The sequence below is a fragment of the Patagioenas fasciata genome, chromosome 7 (genome assembly GCF_037038585.1).
Source record: "Patagioenas fasciata isolate bPatFas1 chromosome 7, bPatFas1.hap1, whole genome shotgun sequence".
NCBI lineage: Eukaryota > Metazoa > Chordata > Aves > Columbiformes > Columbidae > Patagioenas > Patagioenas fasciata.
The window spans coordinates 41,807,420-41,820,307 of record NC_092526.1 but is presented as its reverse complement, the minus strand read 5'-3'; positions in this window follow the sequence as shown (position 1 = coordinate 41,820,307).

Below are 12,888 nucleotides of genomic sequence, written 5' to 3'. Positions count from 1 at the left end.
TCAGGAGAGGGCCCAGGAGTGCCCCTCAGGACCCAGGAGTTCAGGAGGGGACCCAGGAGTGCCCCAAAGGATCCAGAGTTCAGGAGGGAACTCAGGAGTTCTGAGGGGACCCACGAGTGCCCCAAAGGACCCCAGAGTTCAGGAGGGGACCCAGGAGTGCCCCAAAGGACCAGAGTTCAGGAGGGGACCCACCCAGGAATTCAGGAGGGGACCCAGCAGTGCCCCAAAGGACCCAGGAGTTCAGGGGGGAACCCAGGAGTTCTGAGGGGACGCAAGAGTTCACCAAAGGACCCAAGAGTTCAGGAGGGGACCCAGGAGTGCCCCAAAGGATACAGACTTCAGGAGGGCTCCCACCCAGGACTTCAGGAGAGGACCCAGCAGTGCCCCAAACGACCCAGGAGTTCAGGGGGGAACACAAGATTTCGGAGGGGACCCAGGAATTCAGGAGGGGACCCAGGAGTGCCCCAAAGGATCCAGAGTTCAGGAGGGGACCCGCCCAGGAGTTCAGGAGGGGACCCGCCCAGGAGTTCAGGAGGGGACCGGGAGTTCAGGGAGGGACTGAAGAATTCAGGAGCGCACCTAGGAGTTCAGGGGGTAACCAAAGAGTTCAGGAGAGGACCCAGGAGTTCAGGAGGGGACCCAGGAGTGCCCCAAAGGATCCAGAGTTCAGGAGGGGATCCATGAATGCCCAAAAGGACCCAGGAGTTCAGGGGGGAACCCAGGAGTGCCCCAAAGGATCCAGAGTTCAGGAGGGGACCCAGGAGTGCCCCAAAGGATCCAGAGTTCAGGAGGGGACCCAAGAGTTCAGGAGGGACCCACCCAGGACTTCATGGCGGTACCCACCCAGGACTTCCGGAGGGGACACAAATGTTCTGAGGGGACCCATTCAGGAGTTCAGGAGGGACCCATTCAATAGTTCGGGAGGGGGACCAGGAGTGCCCCAAAGGACCCAGGAGTTCAGGGTGGGACCCAAAAGTTCAGGAGGGACCCACCCAGGAGTTCGGGAGGGGACCCACCCAGGAGTTCAGGAGGGGACCCACCCAGGAGTTCGGGAGGGGACCCAGCAGTGCCCCAAAGGACCCAGAAGTTCAGGGGGAACCCAAGAGTACTGAGGAGACCCAGAATTGCCCCAAAGGACCCAGGAGTTCAGGGGTGAACCCAGGAGTTCTGAGGGGACCCAAGAGTTCCCCAAAGGACCCAAGAGCTTAGGAGGGGACCCAGGAGTGCCCCAGAGGATCCAGAGTTCAGGAGGGCACCCAAGAGATCAGGAGGGCACCCAGGAGTGCCCCAAAGGACCCAGGAGTTCAGTTGGGGACCGAAGAGTTCAGGAGGGGGACAAGGAGTGCCCCAAAGGACCCAAAAGTTCAGTGGGGAACCCGGGAGTTCTGAGGGGACCCAAGAGTGCCCCAAAAGAGCCAAGAGTTCAGGAGGGGACCCACCGAGGAGTTCAGGAGGGGACCCACCCAGGAGTTCAGGAGGGGGACCAGGAGTGCCCCCTAAGGACCCAGGAGTTCAGGAGGGGACCCAAAAGTTCAGGAGGGACCCACCCAGGACTTCATGGCGGGACCCACCCAGGACTTCAGGAGGGGACCCAGGAGTTCTGAGGGGACCCATTCAGGAGTTCAGGAGGGGGAACAGGAGTGCCCCCTAAGAACCCAGGAGTTCAGGAGGGGACCCAGGAGTGCCCCAAAGGATCCAGAGTTCAGGAGGGGACCCACTCAGGGGTTCAGGAGGGACCCGCCCAGGAGTTCGGGAGGGGACCCAGCAGTGCCCCAAAGAACCCATAAGTTCAGGGGGAACCCAAGAGTACTGAGAAGACCCAGGAGTGCCCCAAAGGACCCAAGAGCTTAGGAGGGGACCCAGGAGTGCCCTAAAGGATCCAAAGTTCAGGAGGGCACCCAAGAGATCAGGAGGGCACCCAGGAGTGCCCCAAAGGACCCAGGAGTTCAGTGGGGGACCGAAGAGTTCAGGAGGTGGACCAGGAGTGCCCCAAAGGACCCAGGAGTTCAGGGGTGAACCCAGGAGTTCTGAGGGGACCCAAGAGTTCCCCAAAGGACCCAAGAGCTTAGGAGGGGACCCAGGAGTGCCGCAAAGGATCCAGAGTTCAGGAGGGCACCCAAGAGATCAGGAGGGCACCCAGGAGTGCCCCAAAGGATCCAGAGTTCAGCAGGGAACTCAGGAGTTCTGAGGGGACCCAATAGTGCCCCAAAAGAGCCAAGAGTTCAGGAGGGGACCCACCCAGGAGTTCAGGAGGGGACCCAGGAGTATCCCAAAGGACCCAGGAGTTCAGGGGGGAACGCAGGAGTTCAGGAGAGGACCCAGGAGTGCCCCAAAGGATCCAGAGTTCAGGAGGGAACCCAGGAGTTCTGATGGGAACCAGGAGTGCCCCAAAGGACCCCAGAGTTCAGGAGGGGACCCAGGAGTGCCCCAAAGGATCCAGAGTTCAGGAGGGTCCCACCCAGGAATTCAGGAGGGGACCCAGCAGTGCCCCAAAGGACCCAGGAGTTCAGGGGGGAACCCAGGAGTTCTGAGGGGACGCAAGAGTTCACCAAAGGACCCAAGAGTTCAGGAGGGGACCCAGCAGTGCCCCAAACGACCCAGGAGTTCAGGGGGGAACACAAGATTTCGGAGGGGACCCAGGAATTCAGGAGGGGACCCAGGAGTGCCCCAAAGGATCCAGAGTTCAGGAGGGAACTCAGGAGTTCTGATGGGACCCAAGAGTGCCCCAAAGGACCCTAGAGTTCAGGAGGGGACCCAGGACTGCCCCTAAAGATCCAGAATTCAGCAGGGAACCCAGGATTTCTGATGGGACCCAGGAATGACCCAAAGGAACCCAGAGTTCAGGAAGGGACCCAGGAGTTCGGAAGGGGACCCACACAGGTATTCGAAAGTGGACCCAGCAGTGCCCCAAAGGACCCAAGAGTTCAGGAGGGGACCCAGGAGTGCCCCAAAGGATCCAGAGTTCAGGAGGGACCCACCCAGGAGTTCAGGGGGGAACCAGGAGTGCCCCACAGGACCCAGAAGTTCAGGAAGGGACCCAGGAGTTCAGGGTGGGACCCAAGAGCTTAGAAGAAGACCCAAGAGTTCAGGAGGGGACCCAGGAGTGCCCCAAATGATCCAGAGTTCAGGAGGGGACCCAGCAGTGCCCCAAAGGATCCAGAGTTCAGGAGGGGACCCGCCCAGGAGTTCAGGAGGGGACCCGCCAAGGAGTTCAGGAGGGGACCCGCCCAGGAGTGCCCCAAAGGATCCGGAGTTCAGGAGGGGACGCGCCCAGGAGTTCAGGAGGGGACGCGCCCAGCAGTTCAGGAGGGACTGAAGAATTCAGGAGGGGACCTGGATGTTCAGGGGGTAAACCAAGAGTTCAGGAGAGGACCCAGGAGTGCCCAAAAGACCCAGGAGTTCGGGAGAGGACCCAGGAGTGCCCCAAAGGATCCAGAGTTCAGGAGGGGACCCAGGAATTCCCCAAAGGACCCAGGAGTTCAGGGGGGAACCCAGGCGTTCTGAGGGGACCCAGGAGTGCCCCAAAGTACCCAAGAGTTCTTGAGGGACCCACCCAGGATTTCAGGAGGGACCCACCCAGGAGTTTGGTAGGGGACCCAGCAGAGCCCCAAAGGACCCAGGAGTTCAGGGGGGAACCCAAGAGTACTGAGGAGGTCCAGGAGTGCCCCAAAGGACCCAGGAGTTCAGGAGGGAACCCAGGAGTTCAGGGTGGGATCCAAGAGCTTAGAAGGGGACCCAAGAGTTCAGGAGGGGACCCAGGAGTACCCCAAAGGACCCAGAAGTTCAGGGGGAACCCAAGAGTACTGAGGAGACCCAGGAGTGCCCCAAAGGACCCAGGAGTTCAGGGGTGAACCCCGGAGTTCTGAGGGGACCCAAGAGTTCCCCAAAGGACCCAAGAGCTTAGGAGGAGACCCAGGAGTGCCCCAAAGGATCCAGAGTTCAGGAGGGCACCCAAGAGATCAGGAGGGCACCCAGGAGTGCCCCAAAGGACCCAGGAGTTCAGTGGGGGACCGAAGAGTTCAGGAGGGGGACCAGGAGTGCCCCAAAGGACCCAGGAGTTCAGTGGGGAACCCAGGAGTTCTGAGGAGACCCAAGAGTGCCCCAAAAGAGCCAAGAGTTCAGGAGGGGACCCACCCAGGAGTTCAGGAGGGGACCCACCCAGGAGTTCAGGAGTGGACCGAGGAGTTCAGGAGAGGACCCAGGAGTGCCCCTCAGGACCCAGGAGTTCAGGAGGGGACCCAGGAGTACCCCAAAGGATCCAGAGTTCAGGAGGGAACTCAGGAGTTCTGATGGGACCCAAGAGTGCCCCAAAGGACCCTAGAGTTCAGGAGGGGACCCAGGAGTGCCCCAAAAGATCCAGAGTTCAGGATGGAACCCAGGATTTCTGATGGGACCCAGGAGTTACCCAAAGGAACCCAGAGACCAGGATGGGACCCGCCCAGGAGTTCAGGAGGGACCCGCCCAGGAGTTCAGGAGGGACCCGCCCAGGAGTTCAGGGAGGGACTGAAGAATTCAGGAGGGGACCTAGGAGTTCAGGGAGTAACCCAAGAGTGCAGGAGCAGACCGAGGAGTTCAGGAGAGGGCCCAGGAGTGCCCCTCAGGACCCAGGAGTTCAGGAGGGGACCCAGGAGTGCCCCAAAGGATCCAGAGTTCAGGAGGGAACTCAGGAGTTCTGAGGGGACCCACGAGTGCCCCAAAGGACCCCAGAGTTCAGGAGGGGACCCAGGAGTGCCCCAAAGGACCAGAGTTCAGGAGGGGACCCACCCAGGAATTCAGGAGGGGACCCAGCAGTGCCCCAAAGGACCCAGGAGTTCAGGGGGGAACCCAGGAGTTCTGAGGGGACGCAAGAGTTCACCAAAGGACCCAAGAGTTCAGGAGGGGACCCAGGAGTGCCCCAAAGGATACAGACTTCAGGAGGGCTCCCACCCAGGACTTCAGGAGAGGACCCAGCAGTGCCCCAAACGACCCAGGAGTTCAGGGGGGAACACAAGATTTCGGAGGGGACCCAGGAATTCAGGAGGGGACCCAGGAGTGCCCCAAAGGATCCAGAGTTCAGGAGGGGACCCGCCCAGGAGTTCAGGAGGGGACCCGCCCAGGAGTTCAGGAGGGGACCGGGAGTTCAGGGAGGGACTGAAGAATTCAGGAGCGCACCTAGGAGTTCAGGGGGTAACCAAAGAGTTCAGGAGAGGACCCAGGAGTTCAGGAGGGGACCCAGGAGTGCCCCAAAGGATCCAGAGTTCAGGAGGGGATCCATGAATGCCCAAAAGGACCCAGGAGTTCAGGGGGGAACCCAGGAGTGCCCCAAAGGATCCAGAGTTCAGGAGGGGACCCAGGAGTGCCCCAAAGGATCCAGAGTTCAGGAGGGGACCCAAGAGTTCAGGAGGGACCCACCCAGGACTTCATGGCGGTACCCACCCAGGACTTCCGGAGGGGACACAAATGTTCTGAGGGGACCCATTCAGGAGTTCAGGAGGGACCCATTCAATAGTTCGGGAGGGGGACCAGGAGTGCCCCAAAGGACCCAGGAGTTCAGGGTGGGACCCAAAAGTTCAGGAGGGACCCACCCAGGAGTTCATGGTGGGACCCACCCAGGACTTCAGGAGGGGACACAGGAGTTCTGAGGGGACCCATTCAGGAGTTCAGGAGGGGGACCAGGAGTGCCCCAAAGGACGCAGGAGTTCAGGAGGGGACCCAGGAGGGCCCCAAAGGATCCAGAGATCAGGATGGGACCCGCCCAGGAGTTTAATTGGGACAGGCCCAGGAGTTCAGGAGGGGACCGGGAGTTCAGGGAGGGACTGAAGAATTCAGGAGGGGACCTAGGAGTTCAGGGGGTAACCCAAGAGATCAGGAGAGGACCCAGGAGTTCAGGAGGGGACCCAGGAGTTCAGGGTGGGATCCAAGAGCTTAGAAGGGGACCCAAGAGTTCAGGAGGGGACCCAGGAGTACCCCAAAGGACCCAAAAGTTCAGGGGAGAACCCAAGAGTTCTGCGGGGACCCAAGAGTTCACCAAAGGACCCAAGAGTTCAGGAGGGGACCCTGGAGTGCCCCAAAGGATCCAGAGTTCAGGAGGGGACCCACCCAGGAGTTCAGGAGGGGACCCAGCAGTGCCCCAAAGGACCCAGGAGTTCAGGGGGGAACACAGGTGTTCGGAGGGGACCCAGGAGTTCAGGAGGGGACCCAGGAGTGCCCCTAAGGATACAGACTTCAGGAGGGGTCCCACCCAGGAGTTCAGGAGGGGACCCAGCAGTGCCCCAAACGACCCAGGAGTTCAGGGGGGAACACAAGATTTCGGAGGGGACCCAGGAATTCAGGAGGGGACCCAGGAGTGCCCCAAAGGATCCAGAGTTCAGGAGGGGACCCGCCCAGGAGTTCAGGAGGGGACCGGGAGTTCAGGGAGGGACTGAAGAATTCAGGAGCGCACCTAGGAGTTCAGGGGGTAACCAAAGAGTTCAGGAGAGGACCCAGGAGTTCAGGAGGGGACCCAGGAGTGCCCCAAAGGATCCAGAGTTCAGGAGGGGATCCATGAATGCCCAAAAGGACCCAGGAGTTCAGGGGGGAACCCAGGAGTGCCCCAAAGGATCCAGAGTTCAGGAGGGGACCCAGGAGTGCCCCAAAGGATCCAGAGTTCAGGAGGGGACCCAAGAGTTCAGGAGGGACCCACCCAGGACTTCTGGAGGGGACCCAAATGTTCTGAGGGGACCCATTCAGGAGTTCAGGAGGGACCCATTCAATAGTTCGGTAGGGGGACCAGGAGTGCCCCAAAGGACCCAGGAGTTCAGGGTGGGACCCAAAAGTTCAGGAGGGACCCACCCAGGAGTTCATGGCGGGACCCACCCAGGACTTCAGGAGGGGACACAGGAGTTCTGAGAGGACCCATTCAGGAGTTCAGGAGGGGGACCAGGAGTGCCCCAAAGGACGCAGGAGTTCAGGAGGGGACCCAGGAGTGCCCCAAAGGATCCAGAGATCAGGATGGGACCCGCCCAGGAGTTTAATTGGGACAGGCCCAGGAGTTCAGGAGGGGACCGGGAGTTCAGAGAGGGACTGAAGAATTCAGGAGGGGACCTAGGAGTTCAGGGGGTAACCCAAGAGATCAGGAGAGGACCCAGGAGTTCAGGAGGGGACCCAGGAGTTCAGGGTGGGATCCAAGAGCTTAGAAGGGGACCCAAGAGTTCAGGAGGGGACCCAAGAGTACCCCAAAGGACCCAAAAGTTCAGGGGAGAACCCAGGAGTTCTGAGGGGACCCAAGAGTTCACCAAAGGACCCAAGAGTTCAGGAGGGGACCCAGGAGTGCCCCAAAGGATCCAGAGTTCAGGAGGGGACCCACCCAGGAGTTCAGGAGGGGACCCAGCAGTGCCCCAAAGGACCCAGGAGTTCAGGGGGGAACACAGGAGTTCAGAGGGAACCCAGGAGTTCAGGAGGGGACGCGCCCAGGAGTTCAGGAGGGGACGCGCCCAGGAGTTCAGGAGGGACTGAAGAATTCAGAAGGGGACCTAGGAGTTCAGGGGGTAACCCAAGAGTTCAGGAGAGGACCCAAGAGTTCACCAAAGGACCCAAGAGTTCAGGAGGGGACCCAGGAGTGCCCCAAAGGATCCAGAGTTCAGGAGGGGACCCACCCAGGAGTTCAGGAGGGCACCCAGCAGTGCCCCAAAGGACCCAGGAGTTTAGGAGGGAACACAGGAGTTCGGAGGGGACCCAGGAGTTCAGGAGGGGACCCAGGCGTTCTGAGGGGACCCAGGAGTGCCCCAAAGCACCCAAGAGTTCGGGAGGGGACCCACCCAGGAGTTCGGGAGGGGACCCACCCAGGAGTTCAGGAGGGGACCCACCCAGGAGTTCGGGAGGGGACCCAGCAGTGCCCCAAAGGACCCAGAAGTTCAGGGGGAACCCAAGAGTACTGAGGAGACCCAGAAGTGCCCCAAAGGACCCAGGAGTTCAGGGGTGAACCCAGGAGTTCTGAGGGGACCCAAGAGTTCCCCAAAGGACCCAAGAGCTTAGGAGGGGACCCAGGAGTGCCCCAGAGGATCCAGAGTTCAGGAGGGCACCCAAGAGATCAGGAGGGCACCCAGGAGTGCCCCAAAGGACCCAGGAGTTCAGTTGGGGACCGAAGAGTTCAGGAGGGGGACAAGGAGTGCCCCAAAGGACCCAAAAGTTCAGTGGGGAACCCGGGAGTTCTGAGGGGACCCAAGAGTGCCCCAAAAGAGCCAAGAGTTCAGGAGGGGACCCACCGAGGAGTTCAGGAGGGGACCCACCCAGGAGTTCAGGAGGGGGACCAGGAGTGCCCCCTAAGGACCCAGGAGTTCAGGAGGGGACCCAAAAGTTCAGGAGGGACCCACCCAGGACTTCATGGCGGGACCCACCCAGGACTTCAGGAGGGGACCCAGGAGTTCTGAGGGGACCCATTCAGGAGTTCAGGAGGGGGAACAGGAGTGCCCCCTAAGAACCCAGGAGTTCAGGAGGGGACCCAGGAGTGCCCCAAAGGATCCAGAGTTCAGGAGGGGACCCACTCAGGGGTTCAGGAGGGACCCGCCCAGGAGTTCGGGAGGGGACCCAGCAGTGCCCCAAAGAACCCATAAGTTCAGGGGGAACCCAAGAGTACTGAGAAGACCCAGGAGTGCCCCAAAGGACCCAAGAGCTTAGGAGGGGACCCAGGAGTGCCCTAAAGGATCCAAAGTTCAGGAGGGCACCCAAGAGATCAGGAGGGCACCCAGGAGTGCCCCAAAGGACCCAGGAGTTCAGTGGGGGACCGAAGAGTTCAGGAGGTGGACCAGGAGTGCCCCAAAGGACCCAGGAGTTCAGGGGTGAACCCAGGAGTTCTGAGGGGACCCAAGAGTTCCCCAAAGGACCCAAGAGCTTAGGAGGGGACCCAGGAGTGCCGCAAAGGATCCAGAGTTCAGGAGGGCACCCAAGAGATCAGGAGGGCACCCAGGAGTGCCCCAAAGGATCCAGAGTTCAGCAGGGAACTCAGGAGTTCTGAGGGGACCCAATAGTGCCCCAAAAGAGCCAAGAGTTCAGGAGGGGACCCACCCAGGAGTTCAGGAGGGGACCCAGGAGTATCCCAAAGGACCCAGGAGTTCAGGGGGGAACGCAGGAGTTCAGGAGAGGACCCAGGAGTGCCCCAAAGGATCCAGAGTTCAGGAGGGAACCCAGGAGTTCTGATGGGAACCAGGAGTGCCCCAAAGGACCCCAGAGTTCAGGAGGGGACCCAGGAGTGCCCCAAAGGATCCAGAGTTCAGGAGGGTCCCACCCAGGAATTCAGGAGGGGACCCAGCAGTGCCCCAAAGGACCCAGGATTTCAGGGGGGAACCCAGGAGTTCTGAGGGGACGCAAGAGTTCACCAAAGGACCCAAGAGTTCAGGAGGGGACCCAGGAGTGCCCCAAAGGATACAGACTTCAGGAGGGGTCCCACCCAGGAGTTCAGGAGGGGACCCAGCAGTGCCCCAAACGACCCAGGAGTTCAGGGGGGAACACAAGATTTCGGAGGGGACCCAGGAATTCAGGAGGGGAGCCAGGAGTGCCCCAAAGGATCCAGAGTTCAGGAGGGAACTCAGGAGTTCTGATGGGACCCAAGAGTGCCCCAAAGGACCCTAGAGTTCAGGAGGGGACCCAGGACTTCCCCAAAAGATCCAGAATTAAGGAGGGAACCCAGGATTTCTGATGGGACCCAGGAGTGACCCAAAGGAACCCAGAGTTCAGGAGGGGACCCAGGAGTTCGGAAGGGGACCCACACAGGTATTCGAAAGGGGACCCAGCAGTGCCCCAAAGGACCCAAGAGTTCAGGAGGGGACCCAGGAGTGCCCCAAAGGATCCAGAGTTCAGGAGGGACACACCCAGGAGTTTAGGGGGGAACCAGGAGTGCCCCAAAGGACCCAGGAGTTCAGGAGGGGACCCAGGAGTTCAGGGTGGGACCCAAGAGCTTAGAAGAAGACCCAAGAGTTCAGGAGGGGACCGAGGAGTGCCCCAAATGATCCAGAGTTCAGGAGGGGACCCAGCAGTGCCCCAAAGGACCCAGGACTGCAGGGGAGAACACAAGAGCTCGCAGGGGACCCAGGAGTTCAGGAGGGGACCCTGGAGTGCCCCAAAGGATCCAGAGTTCAGGAGGGGACCCGCCCAGGAGTTCAGGAGGGGACCCGCTCAGGAGTTCAGGAGGGGACCCGCACAGGAGTTCAGGAGGGGACCCGCCCAGGAGTGCCCCAAAGGACCCAGGAGTTCAGGAGGGAAACCAGGAGTTCAGGGTGGGACCCAAGAGCTTAGAAAGGGACCCAAGAGTTCAGGAGGGGACCCAGGAGTACCCCAAAGGACGCAAAAGTTCAGGGGAGAACCGAAGAGTTCTGAGGGGACCCAAAGTTCACCAAAGGACCCAAGAGTTCAGGAAGGGACCCAGGAGTGCCCCAAAGGATCCAGAGTTCAGGAGGGGACGCGCCCAGGAGTTCAGGAGGGGACGCGCCCAGGAGTTCAGGAGGGGACGCGCCCAGGAGTTCAGGAGGGGACGCGCCCAGGAGTTCAGGAGGGGACGCGCCCAGGAGTTCAGGAGGGGGTCCAGAAGTGCCCCAAAGGACCCAGGATTTCAGGGTGGGACCAAGAAGTTCAGGAGGGACCCACCCAGGATTTCATGGCGGGACCCACCCAGGAGTTCTGAGGGGACCCATTCAGGAGTTCAGGAAGAGGACCAGGAGTGCCATAAAGGACCCAGGAGTTCGGGAGGGGACCCAGGAGTGCCCCAAAGGACCCAGGAGTTCAGGAGGGGACCCGCCCAGGAGTTCAGGAGGGACCCGCCCAGGAGTTTAGGAGGGACCCGCCCAGGAGTTCACGAGGGAACCGCCCAGGAGTTCACGAGGGACCCGCCCACGAGTTCAGGAGGGGACCGGGAGTTCAGGGAGGGACTGAAGAATTCAGGAGGGGACCTAGGAGTTCAGGGGGTAACCCAAGAGTTCAGGAGCGGACCCAGGAGTGCCCCAAAGCACCCAGGAATTCAGGAGGGGACCCAGGAGTGCCCCAAAGCACCCAGGAATTCAGGAGGGGAACCAGGAGTGCCCCAAAGGATCCAGAGTTCAGGAGGGGACCCAGGAATGCCCCAAAGGACCCAGGAGTTCAGGGGGGATCCCAGGCGTTCTAAGGGGACCGAGGAGTGCCCCAAAGAACCCAAGAGTTCAGGAGGGGACCCAGAAGTTCGGGAGGGACCCACCCAGGAGTTCAGGAGGGGACCCACCCAGGAGTTCAGGAGGGGACCCACCCAGGACTTCAGGAGGGGACCCACCCAGGACTTCATTGTGGGACCCACCCAGGACTTCAGGAGGGGACCCAGGAGTTCTGAGGAGACCCATTTAGGAGTTCAGGAGGGGGACCAGGAGTGGCCCAAAGGACCCAGGAGTTAAGGACGGGACCCAGGAGTGCCCCAAAGGATCCAGAGTTCAGGAGGGGACCCGCCCAGGAGTTCAGGAGGGGACCCGCCCAGGAGTTCAGGAGGGGACCCACCCAGGAGTTCAGGAGGGGACCCGCCCAGGAGTTCAGGAGGGGACTGGGAGTTCAGGGAGGGACTGAAGAATTCAGAAGTGGACCTAGGAGTTCAGGGGGTAACCCAGGAGTTCAGGAGCGGACCCAGGAGTTCAGGAGAGGACCCAGGAGTGCCCCAAAGGACCCAGGAGTGCCCCAAAGGATCCAGAGTTCAGGAGGGGACCCAGGAATGCCCCAAAGGACCCAGGAGTTCGGGAGGGGACCCACCCAGGAGTTCAAGAGGGGACCCACCCAGGAGTTCAAGAGGGGACCCACCCAGGAGTTCAAGAGGGGACCCAGTAGTGCCCCGAAGGACCCAGGAGTTCAGGGGGGAACCCAAGAGTACTGAGGAGACCCAGGAGTGCCCCAAAGGTCCCAAGCGTTCAGGAGGGGACCCAGGAACTAAGGTTGGGACCCAAGAGCTTAGAAGGGGACCCAAGAGTTCAGGAGGGGACCCAGGAGTTCAGGGGGGAACCCAGGAGTTCTGAGGGGACCCAAGAGTTCACCAAAGGACCCAAGAGTTCAGGAGGGGACCCAGGAGTGCCGAAAAGGATCCAGAGTTCAGGAGGGGACCCACCCAGGAGTTCAGGAGGGGACCCACCCAGGAGTTCAGGAGGGGTCCCACCCAGGAGTTCAGGAGGGGACCCACCCAGGAGTTCAGGAGGGGACCCACCCAGGAGTTCAGGAGGGGACCCACCCAGGACTTCAGGAGGGACCCACCCAGGACTTCAGGAGGGGACCCAGGAGTTCTGAGGGGACCCATTTAGGAGTTCAGGAGGGGGACCAGGAGTGGCCCAAAGGACCCAGGAGTTAAGGAGGGGACCCAGGAGTGCCCCAAAGGATCCAGAGTTCAGGAGGGGACCCGCCCAGGAGTTCAGGAGGGGACCCGCCCAGGAGTTCAGCAGGGGACCCGCCCAGGAGTTCAGCAGGGGACCCGCCCAGGAGTTCAGCAGGGGACCCGCCCAGGAGTTCAGCAGGGGACCCGCCCAGGAGTTCAGGAGGGGACCCGCCCAGGAGTTCAGGAGGGGACCTGCCCAGGAGTGCAGGAGGGACTGAAGAATTCAGGAGGGGACCTTTAAGTTCAAGGGGTAACCCAAGAGTTCAGGAGCGGACCCAGGAGTTCAGCAGAGGACCCAGTAGTGCCCCAAAGGACCCAGGAGTTCAGGAGGGGACCCAGGAGAGCCCCAGAAGATCCAGAGTTCAGGAGGGGACCCGCCCAGGAGTTCAGGAGGGGACCCGCCCAGGAGTTCAGGAGGGGACCCTCCCAGGAGTTCAGGAGGGGACCCTCCCAGGAGTTCAGGAGGGGACCCGCCCAGAAGTTCAGGAGGGGACCCGCCCAGGAGTTCAGGAGGGGAGCCGCCCAGGAGTTCAGGAGGGGAGCCGCCCAGGAGTTCAGGAGGG